This window comes from Melospiza melodia, unplaced genomic scaffold, assembly GCF_035770615.1.
Source record: "Melospiza melodia melodia isolate bMelMel2 unplaced genomic scaffold, bMelMel2.pri scaffold_28, whole genome shotgun sequence".
NCBI lineage: Eukaryota > Metazoa > Chordata > Aves > Passeriformes > Passerellidae > Melospiza > Melospiza melodia.
In genome coordinates, this window is record NW_026948600.1 from 8,895,850 (window position 1) to 8,918,998 (window position 23,149).

Sequence of the window (23,149 nt, forward strand, 5' to 3'; positions counted from 1 at the left end):
CCACCGAGGGGAGGTCCACTAAGACAGGTTGTCCAGGGTAATGCGATGGATTGTTTGCATCGTCAGGACCTTCCAGCGAAGGGATGATGCTTGGAGGTGTGGGGTAAAAGGCAGTGACTTTGGGGCAGCCATTCACTCCCCACCTGCTATTTACCCCTTTAACAGCCTCCCACAGTCGACAGTCCCAGCTTGCTTTGTGGGGCTTAAGGAACCGCTTTAAAAGGCCATTTGTCCTTTCTACGATCCCGTTAGCCTGAGGGTAGTAAGGAGTGTGAAAGGTCCACTTTATGCCTTTGGCTTTGGCCCAATCCTGAATCACCTTGGCAGTAAAGTGAGACCCGTTGTCAGACTGAATTTCTTGTGGCTTTGGAAAAGTTCCAAACCACCCCTGCAAAGCTTTAACTGTATTTTCACCTGTGGCCCTTTTAAAAGCATCAGCTTGTACTAACCCAGATACAATTTCCACTCCTACTAACACAAAATGTTTACCTCCTGATTGCTTAAAAGGACCAATATAATCTATCTGCCACGCATCCCACAAGCCTTTACCTTTCCTCAAATGCAGAGGGTCATCCTCTAAAGGATGCCTTTCCAGTCGCTTGCGGCACTGTTCGCAGGCCGATATGCATGTTTTACACATTTCCCTGGTGACTGGCCAGCCGCGGGCGTGTGCTTCCTGGTACAGATCTTTGGCACCTGTGTGCTGCCTTTTTACATGTAACCATTCTAACAGTTGATTCCAATCCTCTGAAATAGTTTCTTTTTTCAGGGGGCTAAGCCTTGCTAGTTCATCAACTTTGTTGTTCCATTCACCTGCTTGATTTCCATCTGTTTGATGAGAAGCTACCCAACCAACCAGAAAGTTTCCTTTACTGGCGATTTCTAGGATTTCTTTCCACTTATCTTTCTGCCACACTGGGATTCTGTTAACTTCCCAGCCATTCTGTTGCCAGAAAGGGAGCCACTCAGTGCAGCCTTTGTATACCGCATATGAATCAGTATAGATGTAAACAGGAGAAGTGTTTTGTGCCTCACGCTGGAAAACACTCCAGAGGGCTATGAGTTCTCCTACCTGAGCGCTGCCCTCCCCTTCTGTGATAATTTTTTCACCAGATGAAATACGTAAGGCAGCCGCCTTATATTTCCAAATTTTTCCTTCCCGCTTTGAGGAAGCATCTGTAAACCAACAGTTTGCTGCTATTTCAGGTGAGAATGGTGGTGCTATTTTTATTACAGAAGCAGGTTTGTCTTGGCTACTATCTAGGCTCTCAGTGTCTTGTATGGCTAAGAATTTTGCAGCACCTTCTGTGACAGAAAAACTATTGCACTAATACTCTATTTGAGCATACCATTTCCTGACTGACGACTTTTGGGCTATGCCGTCAGGTGGAGGGGTCCCATTTGTGAGAGCTTTAATTACCTTGAAGGGACCTCTCAAGATGATAGCTTGCTGCCGTGTGATTTTTTCTACTTCAATGAGAGCTAAGCTAACAACAAACAATCCTTTTTTTCCAGATAGTGTATCTTTTTTCAGCATCTTTAAAACCACGGGAAAAGAAGCTGACAGGCCTTGTTGGGCCTTCGGGACCTCGCTGCCAGATGTGTATTGATAGCCCTGAGGAGGCAAATCCCCATTCCACTTGGAAAGGGTCTTTAGGATGGATGGGCCCCAATGCCTGATGTGCAGTGGCTTCAAAAATCAATAACTGCAGTGCTTCCTCCTGAGAAGCAGTCCAATCCCATTTTATTCCTTTCCTCAGTAAATTGTAAAGGGGCCTAGCAATGATTGAGAAATCTGGGATGTGTTTCCTCCAGAATACTAACAGTCCTAAGGCTTGCTGGAGGTCTTTTTTGTTTTCAGGCATTTTCATCTGCTCTAGAGAAGTTAGAGTGTCAGGTGGGATGCATGTGCTGCCAGATCGCCACCAAATTCCCAGGAATTTCACTTCCTGAGAAGGCTTTTGGATTTTCTCTGAAGGGATCTTTAAATCAAGGCTCTCCAGATGAGAGATTATATTCTGCTGGAGATCCTCCACCTCTTTAATTTCCTCTCCTCCTACCAAAATGTCATCAATGTATTGGTACACAGCTACAGTGTCAGGTTTAGGTATCTTTTCTAATTCTTTTGCTAAAGCATGATGTGCTAGTGTTGGAGAGTGTTTGTATCCCTGAGGGAGTCTGGTGAATGTGTACTGTTGTCCCTCCCATGTGAATGCAAAGCGATCCATGTCCTCTGGCTGTATAGGTATCATGAAGAACATGTCTTTGACATCTATGGTTGCCATGATTGTGTGAGCCTTTTCTTGTATTGATGTTATCAGTTCAGCTAAATTTGGCACTGCTGCAGTCAGAGGGTCAGTGTTGGCATTCAGCCTACGGTAATCAACCGTAAGCCTCCACTTCCCGTTAGGCTTTCGGACTGGCCACACGGGTGAATTGTATGGGGAGTGTGTGTTAACAATTATTCCTTGATCACGCAATTCCTGAATAACTGGTTTGATGCCTTCTCTAGCTCCAGAAGGCAAGGGATACTGTTTCACATTGATTGTTTTACTGTAAGGCAGTGCGGGTGCAGTTTGAAGCAGTCTAATGTTAAGTTGTGGAGTGCCAAAAGACCAGAGGAAACCCTCGGTGTCTTCCCACTGTCTTCCTGAGAGGACATCCATCCCTAGCAGATTATTCGGTATGTCCCCAATTACCATTTTGATAATCAATTGATTTTCTTCTCCAGGGAGTGTTATTTTGACTAAAGCAACATTCATGGGTTCTATGGTTCCTAAAGCATTAAGAACGCAGCATTGTTTTTTTGTTGGAACAACTCCACACTTCTGGGCATCTCTATGTGTTAGTGCAGAGATCTGGGCTCCCGTATCAACAATGTAGGTTACCAGAACCTTTTTAGGACCCGTGATTGCTGTAATTAACATGTCTCCTGATTTATTTTTTGTGAGCCTTCGTAAGTAAACCCAATCTCCACCCCTTCGCTCACCTGTAAGCGGTGGAGATATTAGTTTCCCGAAAGCTCTGTTGGTGAAGATTCGCTGTTTGTGATTTGGGGCACGGGCGGGTGGGCAGTTACGTTGCTTAGATTCTGTGAAAGAAGTTGCGAAAGAGTTACTTCCGGCTTACTGCTGGTGCTTTTCAGGAGACACGCAGCCAGGGTTTCACTGTCCAAGTTCTGTGAAAGAAGCTGAGAAAGAGTTAATTTTGGCTCACTGGCTGTGTTCTGTGGGAGAGGCTGAGATGCAGCTTCACTGCCCAGGTTCCGAGGAAGAGACTGTGAAAGGGTTAACTTTGGCTCATTGCTTGTGTTCTGTGTGAAAGACTGTGATGTATTGTGTGTACTGAACTGTGTACTGGTAGGAGTGTTTGTTAGTTTCTGGTGAGGGAGGGGGATCGGGGCACTGGGCTGGGTATTTGTTCTTCTAAAATTCCAGTTAGTTATGATTTTCTGCAATTTTTCAAGTGGTAAACCATCCATTATGTCCCGGGGAACCCCTTTCTTTATTCCCAGCATCCACCAGCGTTGTCTGCTGGAAATCTGTTTTCTTGGTTCTATGTTTTCAGTGTTAGGGGTTCCCATAAACCGGACACCTTTTGTTTTTTCAGATTTTTCTTCCAGGGTTTTTACAGGCCCATACTGCCTACGATAGTTTATTAAATCAATTGCTACCTCACCCCATGTCCAAATCTTGCGGTTACTGTTAGATGTGTCAGATGGTGTTGTGGGAGCCTGTGTTGGTGTGTAGGGAGAAGGTGCAGTGTCAGTGGATTCAGACTGATCAGTGGAGTTGTTAAGAAGTCTTTCTAATCTATCTATTGGGCTTAGAGCCATAACTGTTTTCTGAATAGTGATTGCGGTTGATTTCAATGTTTCTGGAAGCCCGCGAATTAAAGGGGTCATAATTTCAGGCTTCACAGGCAATTGCATTGGGGATTCAAAACCAGGAATTAATTTCTTCTCATGAATCATTTGCAAACATGCAGCTTTTTGTACACTTTCTAGGATTTGGTCAGGGGTAGTGGCAATTGCTAAGGGATCACCCCTTTCCAGGGGATTTATTCCCCCAGCCCAATAGGCTGCACGTTGTGTTAGAGACCAGGCATCACGCTTATCTCCCGTTGTTAGGAAAACACCGTGTCCCCAGTAACCACTGGCTTCTTGTTCAGTTAACTTAATCTGGTCTCCACCAGTGAGAGAAACACGGAACACATATTCTGTTTCTGATTCATGGGGGAGGCGACCGAATTCCTTTTTCAATTTAGCTAATTTGGTAGCGCTGAATGGTGTTTGTTTGGTTGTTATGTGGGGATCCGTGTCTTCATCATTAATGTAATTATATTCAGTTTTAATAAAAGGTCTCAAATGAGGACAACAATTTTCCCCACAATTTTTTGCTATTTCAGATTCTTTTTGTTTTGCTGCCTCAAGTTCTTTGTAAGGATAAATCTTTTTAATGCAAGGTGTTACTTTTTCTTCCTCCTCTGTAGAGGAGTTGATTTTGTGTATGGCTTTGGTGTGTTCTTCCCCAAGAGCAGCTCGCAGTGTGTAAATTTCATTTCTGTCCTCATTTAACTGTTTTTGCAAAATTTCAACCAAATTTTGAAGGGAATCTATAATTACGTTTCCTCAGTTCTCCGTTTACAGCGGTTTTCTATGGCTGCAGTAAGACATGCTCCAAGAACTGAGCAAAGAATGTTTTTATTTTTACCCATTTTGAATTTTGATTCATGTTGCAGAGAACATATTCTATCAATGACATTTTCCAAATTAAACCAATTGTTCTCTGCCCAAGTTTCTCCGCCAGATGACGGTTTGGCATGGTATTTAGCAAGCAAGGTGTAAAAGTCAGCTTTTGCTTTAGGATTGAGATTTTCACTCATTTTTGTGTGAAGGGACTAGGACTATACCAGGGAGCTGATTTGCAAACTCAAGTTACACAATCATACAGACTTTTGTTCTACTCTGTCTCCCTAGATAGCTGAAGAAACCAAATCTGTCTGGAAGGCACTGTTTTAATTGCTTAAGATTGTCCCTTCCTTTCCAGACAGTCCAGACGCACACACTCACACACACACACACAAATGTTTTCTCTGTGAGGGGACCAGAAACCTAGAACAGGGAAAAAGCCACTCAGCCTTCGCTGCACCGCCCCTCGCTCCCTGTGTAGGTGAAGGGACAATATCTGTCTAAAAGGCACTGCTTAATTACTTCAAGTCTGCCCCTTCCCTTTTAGACAGTCCAGGTACACAAAATACAGCAGTAAAAAACAGTAACAGGTTCAAATTCAGCTCAAAAACAACAGTAACAGGTTCAGATTCAGCTCAAAAACAACAGTAACAGGTTCAGATTCAATTCAAATACAACAACAACAACAACAACAGTATCAACATCAGTATCAATATCAGTAACAGCATCAATATCAGGATCAGAAGAAGTATCAGTGTCAGTGTCCGTGCCGGTAAAATCAGTATCAGAAATGACAGTAACAATTTTCCCTGCTTTTGCACCGAAAAATCTTTTGTGTCAATTCCGGAGCCTGTGTGCTCAATCGAGCATGAGATTTGGCTTTGGCATGTGTAGTCTGCGAGAGGTTACAAACTACACAAAACCTGCAAAATCTCACTGGCTGCTGGAATCCTTGTCTGTGACGCCAATTATGTGAAGGTCCACCCGAAATAAACGGGTGACAAATGATTTTTGGGTGCAAAAATAACCAACACAAGGCACAGGGGTTTTGCAGTAACAAATCAACAAGGTGCAGTTTTATTGATTATAACCACAGCTAAATATGCGTTTGGTTAAGGGATCTGGGGAAGAGAAAGGTAAGACAAGGAAAAAGGGAGGAAAGAATGGGGTATAGCTACCAAAACGTGATGTCTTCGGGGTCCCGCCGCCGAAACTCGCTGGTGCACGTCTTGGGGAGTACTCAAAGGGCAGTCGGGCCGAACCCCAATATATATACTGTTCTTGGTTGGGGGAAGGTAACTGAAATTAGGTTTCCATGGAGGGGAGAAGTCCATTGTTTTCATGGCCGAATGCTCACAGGTACGTTAAGTTTTCCCCCTCCCTGAGTTGGGAGGGAGTACAGTCCCAGTCTCTGGAAGGAGGTTGCCATGGGGGTGCCATGGGGGTGCCATGGGGGTGTCAATAGGGTGCCAGAGGGGTTCTTGGTTCCTTGACAAGGGGATTCGCATCTCAGTTGGTCCGTCACGGTGGTTGGAGACAGGCAAGAGGGGTCTTCTTATGGAGCGGAGGGGAACCACCCCAGAGCTCAGTCGAGCCAGGTCAGGAGTTTGGAAGAAAGTCCAGTTCAATTGTCCAGAAAAGGGCGGCATGCCCCCTTCGAGTACAGCATGGCGTGTTCTGCAAACATCACTTGTGAACACAGTAGATAAGCAGGGGACTTTCTTTCCCAACCGTCTCAGCAGCTTTAACCCTTCGGAAGTCTTTTTCTCATGACAATTGTGAGGCAAAAATGAAGGATTTTCGGATGGACTTCTACAAGCTGCCAAAGGGAAATCAAAGCATCCCACAGAGTACAGCCAGGTACGCTGCATATCAAGGGTGTGCTGGTGTAGAAATACTGTATTAAAAGGAATTTATGATCACTACTATCTGCCAACAAAAATACACAGAATACCTTAAGCTTCAGTTTTAAATGCAGAAAAGATAGGAAATTCAGAGTGGTTTTCACCAAACACATCTCAATGGCCAGCCCAGCACTGGGGTCAAGAGGAGGCAATATTTTGTTGCTACCTCTTGATGGCATTTCTTCTTCTCCTAATGCAGGAATTCTGCCTGCCCAGGACAGCAAGGACGCAGGTGAACAGCCACAGAGCTGCTCACAGATGGACAGACAGACCAAAGCGGCTCATCTTCCCCCTTCTGAGGAGGATTTCTTATTCAACCTTTCCTTTTTCTCTTCCTTTTACCTAAAAAGATACCTGGGATAGAGTAACAGCTTGCAGGAGACAGGGAGCATCTCCTACCAAAGGGAAGTGAAGGCAAGGGTAATTATTTTGTAGAATAAATGCATGTACTCACAGACAAAAAGCTCTGGTCTTGGGAACAACTGGATTGACCCCTCCCTGTTCAAGACCAAAGAGACATTTCCCTGATCAAAGGACCTGGTCCCTCCTGTGTAAGACTGGGATGTTTGTCACAATTCAGACAGAAACATTTCAAAGCCTGTAGTCATCCAATAGGTATAAATGCTTTTAGAAAATGCAGGAAAATCCATCTTGGAGGATTTCCTATTAAAACAAGGTTTGTATTTCTGGTAGACTCTCTTTCTCTCCATCAGTCCTGTCCACTGGAAGCTGCATTGGTTGCATATGTGAGAGGACAGGTGTGATTATCTCCCCGTTTTAGGGGAGGATAGGCTACATGTTCCTCCTCCACACTTGAAATGCTTTCCATGGACAGATCCCAACCTTCTCCTGCTCCTTAAATTTGTGATACACAGGACCTTTAATCTCTGTCTATCTATGGGAGCATCCTCCCACGCTGAGAAATCGGGCTCTGCAGGAATTTGGTGCCCTCACCAATGTGTGCCCCTTGCTGGCGGTGGAGTGCTGGTCAGAAAGGAGTTTGTAGGATCTCCATGAAAAGGCCAACATCACATCTCCTGTCCCTGGCTCGGGCAACACCAGGACAGGGCTCTGCCAGCAAGGAAAACACAGCCAATGCTGACCTGCTCTAGTGGGAGACGTCCCTGCCCACGGCAGGGAGGTGGAACAAGGTCAGCTGTGAGGTCCCTTCCAGGCCAGGTCTGAAGGATGAAATGCCATCACGGGCTGAACGGGAGGCGGGAGGACAGTCCCCTCCTCCGCAGACACAGCCAGGGCCCGGCTTGCTGCCTCCCCCCAAAGCCCAAAGCGTTCCTGACCGTGCCACCAGCGCTGGGCAGGCCAGGTCACAGCCCCAGCAGTGGCTGTGGCAGCTCTGGGCTGTCACACAGCCGGGAATGGCCCCTGACAGGGAGCACAGCACAGCTCCAGCTGCATCCAGCCACAGCAGCCTGCCAGGGAGGGGAAGGAGGTGGATGGAATCCCATCGAGGGAATCACCCAAAGGGAAAGCACAGGAGCAGGCTCCAGAAGGGTGGGGGGCTGGGGGGCCCAGCCCTCCTGTTTCTGTTCTCAGTGTGAGAAATGCTACTCACTTCCAAAAAATTTAAAAGGTTTATTAAAACCTTATCAGAAATACAACAGCAGATGGAATAGAGAAAAGATTACAGCGCTGGGAGCAGAGGATTTCCCCACCATGTGCTCACCCACACCAGGGAGGTTTCACCTTTTAACCCTTTAGTCCCCCCAAAGTTCTGTCCATCGACTCCTCCTTCCCTGCCCAGGGGTGGAAATCCCTTCCTGACACCTTGAGTGGGGCTCAGGTGCTGCCACAGGAATGAGTGACCCTCCCAAATGTCCCAAACCCAGGGCATCCCTGATAACAACACAAGGGGGTAAAACATAACTATAAAACTTCTCTGAACATTTTCTTTTTAATTGTGAGAGTCAACCATGGCATTTCTCATCTGTCTAATCAGCAAGCAGAAAACAAAACCAAACCCAGGCCTGGTGCTCATGAGCTGCACCCCCAGCACAGCCAAATCCCCGAGGCTGCATCAGCCAAGGCACAAACCCTTCCTGCTCCTCCTTTGCACTAAATGAGATTTAACCAGGAGCATCCAAACCCCAGAGCAAAACTCACAGCCCTGATGTGTTTAAGCAGCTCTTGGTGCTCCAGAGATTTCCCCTCCCCACCCAGCACAGCAGCCCAGGTTCATGGCACAGCAGGACAAATGTGCTGCTTTAATAAATAAACCATGAAAAATATCTCTGTTTTCAACAAAAAGATTGACACTGACACATAAAAATGTTACAGCTGCTCAAGGAAGGTCTTCTGTCTTATTTAGTTTGGGGTATTTTGAAGTCAAAAGTGTGTTTGAGGGTGGGTTGGCTTGAATAATGTGATTAAAATTGCTGATTTAGACAAGTAAGCTGGAAATACTGAATTTTAATCATGTTTCAGTATGTAGCTTCTAGACATTTCTCTTAAAAATAGTTGATTCTCTTTGATTCCTATAATTTGATACTATTCAACAACTGGGAGCACACACTGGAGCAATACATGTGTAAGCAATTACACAGCTTCACATGCTGCTAAAACAGAACCATTCTGTTAATACCTTTTTCCCGAGAGAAATTAATTTTTTACTTATTGTTTGCATTAAGTTGCATTTGGGAAATGAAACTCAATTTAAAAAATACAAAACCATGCTTTCATTTAAGCCATTTCGTAACATTTTTTCTCCTTGACACCTCAGACAAATAAAATATGTGTATCCACAGGTAGGCACTGCATAGATGTGTTACTGAATAGTCCCTTTTCCCTGAGAGCTGCAAATCCTACAGCTGCCAGACCTCACCCCTTGCTCCTCATAAAGGGAAAGAAGAGTTTCCATTCTAGTTAATTTCCCAGCTCTAAATCAACTACCCAGTGAGTAGAAATAGCTGTGAAATCCCCTCCACAAACCTGCCAGAAGGGTTCCAGCTGTGGAGGGGGAAGCAGCAAATTCCTGCTCCCACAATTGGTTTGGAACCCTTACCAATTAAAAAAAATCCCACTCTTGGGATTTTTTTAACCACAACTAAAATAAATTAAAATCAATTAAAAATAAGATCACAGAATCACAGAATGGCTTGGGTGGAAAGGAACCTTAAAGCTCATCCAGTGCCATCCCCTGCCATGGCAGGGACACCTCCCACTGTCCCAATGTCCAGCCTGGCCTTGGGCACTGCCAGGGATCCAGGGGCAGCCACAGCTGCTCTGGGCACCCTGTGCCAGGGCCTGCCCACCCTCACAGGGAACAATTCCTCCCTAATATCCAACCTGAACCTGCTCTCAGTTGGAATAGGTGTTATTGCATTGCCTTGGGATGATGGATCAGGAGAAAGCCCCAGGGTGTGAGCAGAGCTCCCAATGCCGCTGCTGGGGACGTGTCACCCACCTGCTCCTCAGTCACTCAGCTGCCTCACAGCCAAAAAGACAGTGTCCAACGGGAAAAGTACTCCCAAAGGATAAAACCCTTGTCACTGCACAAATGACAAGGCCTTTATTGGGAATAAATGTCAAAGCAGAGCAACAGCATTTACTTTCCAAACAGGAGACACTGATCCTTTGGCAACGCTGCAGGGATGGTGTTATTCCTGCTCCTGATTTAATCCCTTTATCAGCTGCAGAAGCACCAGGACAGGCTTTGGTCTCCCATGCCAGCTCTGACTGACACTGCTGTCCCCACAAGCTGTCCCCACCCCTGGGTGCTGCCTCTGCAGCCCAAAGCACCTGGAGGTCCCTCTGAGCACTGACACTCCTCCATTTGGATGCACTCTGTCCATAAAGATGCTTAAAGAGACGCCAAGGAAGACTTTAATTTATAGCCCCATTCTTTTAATCTTGGTCAGCCAGATTTTTTCAGACATCTGATTATATCTCCTTATAATATATTGGCTGGAGCAGCAGCACCAGGCAGCAGCTCCCTCACAGGGGCTCTGCTGACATTTATAAACCAAAGTGATTTCTCTCATGTGCTTTATGTTATCAGCTAAACCTGTCCACTTAAATTATTGCCTTGTAACCAAATCACAACTATCTGTTACTCTGCTCTGTGCACATTTCCCAGGCTCTATACCAATATCAAGCTTTGCAGAGGCTAAAAACAAGATGATAAATTAATAAACAAATGGAAAACAGGACATGCTTCCACCAGGCTCACAACTGAGGGAGGATCAGGCACATTGTGCACCACATTAGTAAAAGCAGAGGGCTGCTGTGTGGAATATGCAGCACACAGTGATAACCAAAGAACCCCATCTCTCTTCTTCTAGAGCAACCAAATGATCAGCTGTGTTTCCTCACTAAAGGAGAAAGGTCTCATCCTGGACTCCTTTCCAGCACATCATTCCACATTCCACAAGTGGGTTTGTGTTCCAGCATGGGGACAGGGCTGAGCCCCAACTCACTGCACAGCTACAGGCTGGCAAGTTGTACATCACACACTGACCTGCAAACCTCTCACCAAGGTTGTGCAGTAACTGACTGCACTCCTGGCAGTGGCTTCCCCATCCCATCCCATCCCATCCCATCCCATCCCATCCCATCCCATCCCATCCCATCCCATCCCATCCCATCCCATCCCATCCCATCCCATCCCATCCCATCCCATCCCCACCCCTTGGACAAAGCTGACAGCCACTGACTGCCCATCAAGAGGAGCCCAAGCGGGACAGGAGACTCTCCCCCTGCAGCACCACCCTGTCCCCCCTGGCACAGGAATGTCCCCTGGGAAGGCTGGAGCAAGCAGAACAAAGATGATCCAGCTCACTGAGGCAGATTCCTGGCTTGTCCCCAAGTGAGCATCCTTGTTTGCCATTGTAAGAGAATTCAAAATCTATCAAGGGTTTGAAAACAAACCCCAGTTGTGAGTCAGTAAGTGGCTCTGAAACTCTCAAAAATTACCTCTGTGTGTGAGCAAGCCTCAGATAACATCTACCTTCCTTTACTCTTTGTTTCTCTCCACGCAGGGAGTGAGGGAAAAGGGACTTTCTTTCTAGTACAGGCAACAAAGGAATTTGGAATCAATATGTGAATGTTCCAGCAAAACACACCAGCAGTGCTGGAGTACTGAAATAATCACACTGCCAGAGCATCCATAATAAGTTATCTGATGGCACCACACCTTCCCCCTTAATAAAATAATGATTAAAAACTACCAGGAGACAAATCCCAGTGAGCAGCAGAGCTCCCCACAGCTGCGTCCCCAGCTCCAGGAGCCACCAGTGCCAGGGCTGGGGACCCGGCTGAGGCTGGGGCATCCCATGCTGGTGGCACATGGGGACACTGTGCCTGACTCCAGCTGTGCCTGGGTGGATGGGATGTCCCACACCAGCGTGCTCAGAGGAAAACAGAGAAGCCAGACTCAGTCTGGGGGCTCAGCTCACACCCTGACCCCAGACTCTGGTTAGAGCTGCTGAGCAAGGAAGCAGCAAAGCCTGCCTCTGCTTTTCTTTCCCTTCTTTCCTATAAAGGCAAGTCTACCACTCTCCAGATTGTTTGTTACTTCAAAACAGAACATTTTTACACATGCAAAAGGAAGACATGTAACAGACACAGGTAAGAATGAGATGGATTACTGATGGGAAGAAGAGGCCCAGAACTTGAATCTCATTTCTTTCTGTCCCTTCTTCACTCAGCCTTTTGCATTAGTTCACTGTCTGGCTTTTACTGCTCCTCCCAATTAAGTGCCACTGGAAAATGTCATTAATATGCTCTGTGTCACCTCCTCCTGATAGCTGGTGGGGAGGTTTCACAGCACCAGGCCTGGAAGCTCCCCCAGCAGCTGCCCCCGCACCCCCAGCATTCCCCACCTCAGGCAGGGAGGAAGCTCAGACACCTGTGTGCACATCCCAAGTACAAACTCCTGTGACAAACTCCTCTTCCTGGGGAAGAAATGCTTTACAAATGCACTCCCTGGGCAGCTCCTCCTCCCACGGTACTGCCGGGGAGCCAGAGCTGCCTGCTGAGTGCAGCATCTCCTCAGAGCAGCACCAGCCTGGGCAGTGCCTCTCCACTGCTCAGGTAACCAGGGACAGCAGGGGCTCTGCAGGGGATGGGATGCAGCAGGAACCCCTGGGGTGATGCACCATGCCCAGTGCCACGGTGCCACCTCTCCCAGGCGCTGCCCAGCTCAGGCTGGAGGAGCTTGGCTGCCTCTGCCTGTGAGTGACCAGCCCTGGTGCTGCCAGCCTGGTTTCATCGCTGTTCTGTCTGATCATTGCCCAGAGGGCTGACAAGGACAGAGATGTCCTTCTCTTCCTGGGATTGCAGAGGAAACCCTCAGAGAGGAGTTTTGTCCTTACAGCATGAGCAAACAATTGGCACTGCTGCTTCCTCCTGCCTCACAGGGCACCCAGATGGAGCAACACAGGGGTTTGGATGGTGGATGCTGCTGCCTATTTCCCAATAAGCATCTCCTTGGAAAAGCTGCTTGGGTGAACATTCAGGGAGAGCAGCCAAGTCCACACACCAGACCTCACCATGGCCAGTTCAGCCACGAGAGGCAGAAGGGCCTTTTGTATGACAAATTCCAGCAAAGGTTTATTCCAGCACGCCAAAGGGGAATCAGAGACAAAAGAGCTGGCCATGTGGTGTGCACAGGGTTAATTAGGGGTCAGTGGCCAATGGTCCAAAGGCACTGGGGTGGCATAAAGGGCAGGGCACAGGGCACTGCCCTGCAGGGGAGACGCAGAGCCAGCCACCAGGGATACCACAGCCAATGAGGGAACAGGGAAAGGAGAAACTACCAGAGTTTGGGGCATATGGGGAAAGGAACTGGGGTGGTTCATAGTGTTGTGCAAGGCTCCATGGGGAAGTTTTCCCTTTCAGCCTAGATGGAGACTCTATAGCATATTCTTCCAGGGCAAGGCCCTGGGGATTGCCCTGAGGGATTCAAAGGATTCCACACCCAGACACACAGGGAGCAGGCAGGGCCTGATCCCCCAGCCACAGACCTTGCAGAGGCTCCTCCAGAAAGGCCTGAATGGGATGAATTGTTGAGAGATTGAATGAAGAGTTCAAAGCACCTCAACAAAACCAAGGAAGTCTCATGTAAGAACTTCAGTTGGCTAGTTTATCTGACAAACCTTTCTGTGACATTCCAAGCTATGTTAATAAACATCCTGGAAATCAACCTGTCAGAATGATGATGTCTAAGTATGACATCTTCTCCAGCATCTGATTTTGTTCTGTGCTGCACTGGAGCAGGGACAGAAGCCATCTGAAATGCTTTCAAGCTTGCCAAGGGTGAATCTGTACCCTGTCCAACATCCAGCACAGCTGCTAGCAGCAAAGGCATTCCTGGGAAAGCCCCAAAGCCACCCTGTTCCGGTACATCCCAACAGCAGGTGTGTTCCTGCCCAGGCTCCTCACAGGTCCCAAAGCAGCAGCTCTGCTTTCTGCTTGAACCCCACTTGGACAGGGACAGGGAAGAATTGTGGAACGGTTTGGTTGGAAGGGACCTTAAAGATCATCCAGTTCCAGCCCTCCTGCCACAGTGATGCCACCCCAAAAGGGCTGATCCCGTTGCAGTTTCTCATTTAGCAAGAGACAAGTGCCCCACTGGTGCTTGCTGTGCTGCTGCTCTCCCGCGGCTGATGCCACAGAGCTCACTGGTGGACTCAGGGGGTTAAGGGCTCCTCACACCAGGATTACAGGGAGACACACCCCCACAGTAACCTTGGGAGAACTTTCTTGCACCCAGGGATTTTTAACGCCAACCTTGCTGCAGTAACCACATCTTTAAGCACCATCCATCAGGCCTTCAGCTCAAACACTTGTTTGGCTGAAAAGGGTTTTAGAGCCACTCTTTTGTCACAGTGCTGAGAGGTCTTCTCTGTAATTTGTTCCCCTCAGCAAATAGAATGAAAACGTTTTTAAAATGATGGGATTTATGTTCTCCCAGCTGATCAGTGGGTGCTGAGTGCTCTGAACGCTGCTGTTCAAACAGAGGCACCCTGTGGGGGAGGCTGGGCTGGGCTCTCTCCTCACACCGCCTGCCCAATCCACTTGGCTTCTCCTGCAGCTCCTGCAGCAAGGGGGAAGGAGGGGCAGGCGAGCCCCTGGGACAGGCAGGGCCGTGGGGACAGGCAGGGCCTGGCAGTGCCAGAGCAGGTCCCTGTGACTGCCACCCACCCTCGATGGCAGCCAAGGTGACGATGATGATGGTGGTGGCACACCAGGGGGCCCAGCCTCATGCCCATAGCTGAGCCTGCTGAACACACACCAAATCTCATCCCTCCCGTGCAGGGGAGCCACAAGGACAGGAGGGGTGTCTGTCACACACAGGGCACAGCGTGGCCCTCCCATGAGGTGCCTGGGCCCCCTGGGAAGTCTGGAAGTGATGGAATTGAAGGTGGAAGCCAGCGAGGAGCCTCGGGAGGAGGGATCTCAGGGAAGGAGGGGTGACAGGAGGGCTCCAGGAGGAAATACAGGGCCTCTGCTGCTGCTGCTGCTGCTGCTGCTGCTGCTGCTGCTGCTGCTGCTGCTGCTGCTGCTGCTGCTGCTGCTGCTGCTGCTGCTGCTGCTGCTGCTGCTGCTGCTCCTGCTGCTGCTGCTGCTCCTGCTGCTCCTTCCCGTGGCAAAGAGCTCATCCAACAAGTGCTCCATTCTCCACCTCCCTCCTGGGAGGGCTGCTCTGCCTTCAGTGCAACAGCAGCAAACATACCAGGAAAAAATAACCACAGGGCAGGAAGAAGAAGGGGTGTCCTTTTGTAGAGTGGGCACAACCTGTTTTCACTTTGCCAGCAAAGCCTTCTCCCCAGCTTCACGGCAGGCACTGCAGTGAGTTACCACAGCCCTGGGTGCAGCAGGAGCCATGTGCTGAGGATTTAATACAAGGCACTTGATTTATTTTTTCTTCTGATACTGGGCTTAAAGTCTGTGAACTGCAGCAGTTTAGAGAGTTTAATCCCACAAAGGTCCAAGCAGAAGAAACAGAGAGACCAAAGGTATCCAGCCACTCTGATATTTCATCTCTCAAATAGCACACCAGGCTGCAGAGACACTGCAGTGACCTTTGTCTCACCATGTCCCCAAGTCAACATCCATGAGAAGCTTACTTACAAATGCCAGTTTTAATCCCTTTCCAACTCCCTACAATATTTATCCCCAAGCCAATGCTACAATCCAGCAGTGGTGCCCCCCAAGCCGGAGCATCCCCGGGGCCGAGGGCTCCGCAGGGCTTGGCCAGCACTGCCCGGGCCAGCCTGGAGGTGCTGCTCCCACCCCTGGCTGCCAGACCAGCAGGATGGATGGGCAGAGCTGCCTGCCAGCCCTGCTGCCAAGGCAGAGTGAGAACAAATTTGGACAATAAAAGCTGGAATAAGGAGATGGCTTGGAGAGCGCGCTGGAGTAACGCTTTGTGAAGCTTCAATTTAAACTTGTTTCTACAAGCTAACGCAGCTGTAAGGGACGTTAGCCTAATTTCTGTCAAGAGAACTTGCCAACACTGCAGTATTTAAGATAGACACTAAAGATGTGTTTTATCTCACAGATCACTGGGAAAGGAAGGAGCTGTGCCACACTTGGTTCACAGGAAAATAAATTGACGTTCTCCCTGGGCCTAATTGGTGGATGCTGTTTTATAACACCACATGCATGAGCAGCCTCCCATTTTATCATTGTGCAGCTGAGATTGGTGCCAAATCCACTAGAAAGTGGGGTTAGATACAGGAACCCACAGGGACATGCTTCAAATGGGCACCCAAGGACACAGAGCTGGGCATTTTCCAACCACAGAGTATCTGAAACATTGGGCAATGTCCTGAAGGGTCAGGTCCTTCTACTGATGGTGCTCACCAGCTGAGCCATAGTTGGTGGGGGGGCTTTCAGGGCCAAGGGGAGAAAACTGGGGATAGAAGAAAAGAACTGTCTTGGCTTCCTCAGGACCAGCAGCAGGAACTCACCTGGCCTGGTTTTTAGAGATGCTCTATTGTGAGTCAATAGAAAGCAAAGGAAAGAGAGGTTGTACCCTGAAGCTTTAGGAGAAAAGTGTTGCAAGCTCCTGCTCCCATCATACCCCACTCTGAGGAACTAAAACATTCCCAGGAGTCCAAGTGTATTAAGGCTGGCATGGCTCCACAAGTCCCACGTGCCAGCCTTGGAGCTGGGTTTGAGACATGCCCAAGATAATGCTGGTGCCATGGCTCAAAGGCTTGTCCCAGACTTGCAGCTTCTGCAGTGGAAAGTTGAAAATGCCTTTTTATTTGCAGGTGTTACACTGAAATAACAGCCATGTAACCTTGTCCCAGCCTTGGAAAAGAAATCAGCTTGCAGAGGAAGCCTGAGGGAGCACGACCCTGAGCTGCAGGCTCGAGGGCAGGAGGGTGGCTCTGCTCTGCCACGGATTCTGCACTTGCAGGAGAACTAAATCACTACAGCAGCCTGAAATGTCCCTCGGGAAGGAAATCCTCTCAAAGATAAATCAATAACTCAGTGTAATTTTAGCATGCAGCCAGGAGAATTTACATTGCCAGGAAGGCTGAGAGCTCTGCCACAGAGACAGAGGCACATCATCATCAAACAGCCCTGCAGCAGACCCTGCACAGAGCTCGGGCTCTGGGTGCTCACTGCCAAGCCACAAGGCTGGGCTCTGCATTTTGGGACCCCACAGACCCAAATCACAGGGACAGCAGCAGGGATGTGGTCCAGCCAAACTCCCTTGGGACAAACCCACCTTTCCCTTTTCTCCTCTGCAGCAGCAAGGCTGCAATCATGGCAGTGCTGGCAAACACTCCAGATCCTGCAGGGTGAGACACACAAAGCTCAGCTAAACCAGGCTCAGGAGCAGAGGGGGAGTGCTCCAGCCACAGCCCCCATCCCTGGCCAGGGGTTCCCACCAGCCAAGCCACCCACGAAACAGCACAACAAGGATGTGCCGCAGCCCCCGGTGATTAATGAGACTGCAATTTACGTAATTATATTAATGCTAAGTACACTCGGAGCAGTAAGTTCTAGGGAACTGATGACACTGTAGAGCACAGTTCAACACTGAGCAGTAACTCCAGCAAAAAGCGGGGAGAAGAAAAAGCCCCTAATTATTCAGTAGCTCTTCTCCCAGATTCTCAGGGTCAGCTTGGAGGAGAAGGTGGCCTGAATTATATTTTCATTTCCAGAACATCAACAGAATTGCTAAGTGAGTTGCAGCAGCAGTGTCAGAGCCTGCCCATTGTTATGCATGCCAGCCCTGTCCCCTCCCAAGCTCTGCTGTGTCCCTGCCAGCGCTGCCACCACCGAGCCCTGCCACCCCAGGGACACAGGACCAGCTCCTGTGCCAGTGCCTGTCCTGGTCCCCAGCACGGACAGACAAACTGCAACAACCAATTCCTCAGAAGCCAGGTGTAGCCTCCATGTGTGAAGGTGCAGGAGCCTGTCCAGGATAAGCCTGAGGAGCAAACAGCCCAGTCCAGCCAGCAGAGGTTTGTGCACACCCAGCCTTCTCCAGAGTGCCTGTTGGCACAGCCACAGCCCCTGGCAGATGTGGAGCCTGTGCCAGGGCATGCAGAGGTGGGAAGGACTGTGCCCACACACACACAGAGCTCTTCCCTGTACACCCACCTGGAGCCACGGAAGCATTTTGGAGCACCCGTGCTGGCCACAGTCCTGTCACTCCTCACAGGTTCCTCTGGTGCCAACAAGCTCTCACACAGATTGTGCCATCAGTGCTGATGTCCTCCAAGAGCCTCAGTCTGCAAATCCAGCTTTACAGCAGTAACCAATGCACACTGGGCTTCTGCATTGCTTCATTGAGACTTGAACCTTTACAGGGGCCTGGAGTGCCAGGACACAGGGAATGGCTTCCAGTGCCAGAGGGCAGGGATGGATGGGATATTGGGAATCAGGAATTGTTCCCTGTGAGGTGGGCAGGCCCTGGCACAGGGTGCCCAGAGCAGCTGGGACTGCCCCTGGATCCCTGGCAGTGCCCATGGCCAGGCTGGACATTGGGGCTGGGAGCAGCCTGGGACAGTGGGAGGTGTCTCTGCCATGGCAGGGGATTGGAGTTGGATGAGCTTCAAGGTTCCCTTCCAACCCAAACCGTTCTGGGATCCAATGACTCTGCACCTCTGAAATGATGAGATCTGCCTGCAGAGCTGCCCCAAGGGCCAAGGTCAGTGCTGGAAGCTAAAGGTGCATTATGACCACCCCACACAAATCCAGGACAATGACTTGTTTTGCTCCGACAACACAGAACATGAAGCTGCCTGAAAAGCAAGGGCAGAAGAACTCTGCAAAGACAACACAAAAGAGGAGACCCCACAAGCCTCATGTGACCCCTGTGTCTGATTGAAAACCAAACCCAAATTAAATGAGGGGTCACAAGTTTGGTGTCCCAGGATTGTACTCAGAGCTCTCCTGGTGCCTTCCACGCTCAGCAGCCACATCCAGCAACAGGGAACATGCAGAAGGCAACTCAGTGATGATTAGGAAGACACATATAAAGTTATCCATCACAGAGCAACCTGTGTGCACCTACATGTCCTGCAGTACAATCAGAAATCAATAGCAAGATGCAGAAACCCTCAACCACTCAGTAAAATATAAAGAACAATTGTAATATTGATTTTAAAAGCACCACTTTAAAGACAGTTGAGAAGAAGCCTGAGAAAGCAAAGCAAAATGCCTGAATTGAAACCTTTTTTTCTTTTCCCTCAGAAAGACATTAATAATGGATTTTCAATGCAAGAAGAAAATCTGAAACCCACATCAGATTCTCCTGGTAATAACAGCTTTCTGCAAAGCCCAGCTATTAATGTAACAGGGACATCCATCAATCAAGCACACAGAAAGTACTTTGTGAGCTAAAAAAAGAGCATGTAAACATCTGCTTTTGGCAACTTAAATTTTGCCCTTAAGCACAAGGAACATAATAAATTAACAGGAGGTTGGGCTTGAGCTTGTTTTCCTCCATCCTGGACCTAAATGCTGAGGATAAGGATGAAGGTACACAAACATGCTGCTGCAGGGATATGTCATGACAAAAAGTGGGTGAAAGGAGCATAATTTCATTTGTGTTTTCATTTGAGAACGCTGGTGCAAGAGGACACCAAGCAGGGGTGTAGCATCTCCCTGTGTGCAGTTCAGGGAGCTCCTGTGAACCCTTTTCCACCTCCAGCATCCTCAGCACATCCAAGACTGCTGGAGTGGTCCCACAATGGAGTGACAATGTGCCAGTGTGCTCCAAGGTGCCCATGGCTCCCTCCTCGCCCAGCTGCTTCCCTGCTCCCCGTGGAGCTGTGGTGATTTTGGCAGCTCCTCAGTCCCTCAGTGTTCTCTTCAACCATCACATCACACCTGGGGTCCATCCACACAGCCAAGCACTGCCTGGGGGGTCCCAGCAATTCCAGAAAAGCTGGATTGGCACCAGGGGAATGGCTGCAGAAAGCAGCTGGGGTGTCCCCATGCCTCCAGTGTCTCCCCCCTTGTAAAACACAGCAGGTCAGAGCAAGTGCTGGAGATAATGAACACAATTTATGGATTCCAGCACAGGAGGCTGCAGGCATGGCTGCAACTAAGTCTTAATAAATTCTGAAGAGTGGCACCATAAAATGGCATTATGGAAGGCTGTATTTATTGTCTCCCCATGCTTCCGTCTCCAAGGTGCCACGCTACACTTAATAACAGTTTTCTCCCCAGCTGCCAGTGTTGCAAACCCTGACAGGCTAATGGTTGGGCCAGCCCTCCCCAAACACACACATCTCACCCAGTACACAGCTTCCATGGCAGGAACAGGCAAAAAGGATTAAACCAGTGCTGCCCAGCTGCTGCTCAGCCTGTCCCCTCCGTGCTGGCTCTGCAGGGCTCCCTGCCACGCAGCAGGACAGGAGTTCTGTCCCTGGAAGTGATGATGAGGAGGAGCAGCTGCTGTGGGGTGGTACCTGCATGCCCAGTGTCCTGCTGGGACAGGAGCATCCCTGCCCTGCCCTGCTGGGAACACCAAGGCCCTGCCAGCAGAGCAGCCCCACCTGATACTGCTGCCTGCTGTCACAGCAAGCTCCGGGCAAGGCACCAGCACAGCCCTGGGGGGAGCCATGGGGAACCAGGGATCCTCATGGAGAACCAGAGATCCCCATGGAAGAACATGGAGAACCAGAGATCCTCATGGAGGACCAGGGAGAACCAGAGATCCTCAAGGAGAACCATGGAGAACCAGAGGACCCCTGGTTCTTGGTGCCAAAAGGACAGGAGACCTCACCATTCAGCATTCCCAGCTCCACTATCACTGCAGTGTGCACTTCCATGGTTCCATATTTAGCTTTTGGGCCACGCATACAGTTTTTCTGGAGCATAATCTCCACTGAGCTTCTTGTTCTCCCTGCTGGTGTAGTGTTCAAGCCTGCAAGAAAATCACTTTGAGCTTCAGGCAGAGCCTTGGGTGTGGATGGAGACTTGACAAGTATAAAGATGCTGCTGTTCCATCCCTGCCTGCATCGCCTGCACTGCTGAAGGCACAAAAAAAATCATGTGAACCATCTTTAGTTCTCTTCAGAATACAAAAAGGTAACAAAAATGCCCAAACTCACATCTATCAGTTTATCAAGGACAGCAAGCCGTACAAACAGGAGTGCAGGTGTGTTTGGCACTCACAGTGGATGGAGCTGAGTGTGAACATCTCTTCACCCAGTGTCCCCCCTCTGGCCTCCGTGTCCCTCCTCTCTTGCCAGCTGCCAGCGACCACTCTCCTCAGCAGCCTGGCTCTGCTCCTCTTCCAGGACAAGTCCTTTCCCCTTCAGAAAGCAAACCAAAGGTTTGGAGAGCATCTGAAAAGATCAGTGTGTGGAAGGATGGTGAAACAGGAGTCAAGTGAAAGCCCCTTGGCTTCTCTTCCAGCAAAGGCTCTGCCCTCATGGACCCCCTTCCCTGCAGCCTCTGGCTCCCTCCAGCCCTCTGGACCCACAGCTCCCCAGCAGCTCAGACATTTCCTGCTGCCTCTTTTCAGAGGAGCCCTTTCTGTGCTTGCTCCGCTCAGACTGCAGCTGATGTTAGTGAGGCAGCAGTCAGCACCACCACCAGGGCTTGCAGCCCTCTGTGAAGCCACTGTGACATTTTCTGTCTTAAAAATGGCACTGCCAGAGAGTCCCTGATAGCTGAGCCTGGAAACACCTCTGGGATCAACCCCTGCTCCAGCAGTGTCCCCTCCAGCCCCAGGGCTGTGCTCAGGTGGGTCTGGGATGTCCCAGGACTCCATCACCTCTCTTGTGGAGCTGGCCTGCTCCAGTCACCCTCCAGTAACCAGATTTTTCTGTGTTTAAGCAGTGTTTTCTGTATGTTCTGCCGTGGAGGTGTCTTGGAATGGCAGCACAGCCAGTGGGACAGCAGCCACTCCTCCACCATTTCCTCAGACAGCCTATAAATACCTGCACTCCACCTGTAAAACTCATCACCGTGTGCAACCCCCTTACAGCTCCAGCTAATCCAGATACAGCCAGGGGTAACAAATTTTTGTGTATTATCTGGTGAAGAACAGACAGATAACTGTAATTAGTAGCACCCTGGTTAGGTGAAATGATAGTGTAATTAATGAAGATCAGGTGGGCTTTGTTTCAGATAAGGAAACAGCAGCTTAAAATCCAGCGTCGGTGATCACTTAGAGGTGCTTTTAGAAACACCACCAGTCTGAGATGCAGAGATTTCGCTTGGGCTGAATTACACATCCTAAAAATAAACCCTGGTCCACGGCTAACATGTAAATTGTTGATTAGATCTATTTATTCACACCCCGCAGTGATGGAGGAGACTTGCAGCTCCCTGCTCCTCCTCTGGCTTTGAAGGATCACAGGCACATTCCTGTTATTGCTGCTTGCAAGGACTCTGCAACCCCGGGAGATCCCCAGCAGCAGAACAGCACCAATTCCAAGTGACAGGCTGCACACATTAATTCTGTATTCACATAACACCCTGTTGCAAGTGAATGACCCAAGCAAAACTTTCTGCAGTATGAAGGATCAGGCAGAAAAATCAGGAGAGAGGAGACTGAGTCCTTTGAATCAGAAATGCTGTCCCTCATTGGAATTTTCAACACCACCACCCTTACTCCTTCCAAAATGTAAACACATAATAAAAAATTAAACATTATTCTGGTGTGGAAGAGTTCTTCCAATAAATAGGAATTAGTTCTAGAAAACATCAGAACAGACCCGAGGACCTTACATTTCCTTCCCCAGCTTTTGCTGGTAAAGCAGGGCTGGAAAAACAGAGCCATATTTATTTTTTAGCTAGGAAGCTTCCTCGGGATGCCAAAGGAAGCAGCTTCATTAAAGCAGAGCCATTTGTCTCAGTGTGCATTCAAGTAAGAACAAATGCAAAACCAGCTTCTAGACCTCAAGGAGCATCAAATAGCTTTTTAATTTATGTCCCAAATTCCCTGCAGATTCTGAAATGAGCAGAGGGCAGGGTTCTGAGAAAATGCCTCGCTCAGTCAAGACAGCTGGATGGATATTCTGAGTTTTCCTCAGAGGAGAAAGTGCTTTTGCACCAGAATGCAGCAGGCACAGCACGTGGCTCTGGAAGGATCTGTGGAAAAAGCAGACCT

At 49.0% G+C, this 23,149-nt stretch overlaps 1 protein-coding gene across 1 annotated transcript in view; it reads right to left on the reverse strand.

Annotated features, from left to right (window-relative positions):
* Positions 1-23,149, reverse strand: part of LOC134433890 (olfactory receptor 14J1-like) — a gene marked incomplete at its 5' end in the record, with an annotated part of 100,188 nt that overhangs the window by 68,037 nt on the left and 9,002 nt on the right. The window lies entirely within an intron of this gene.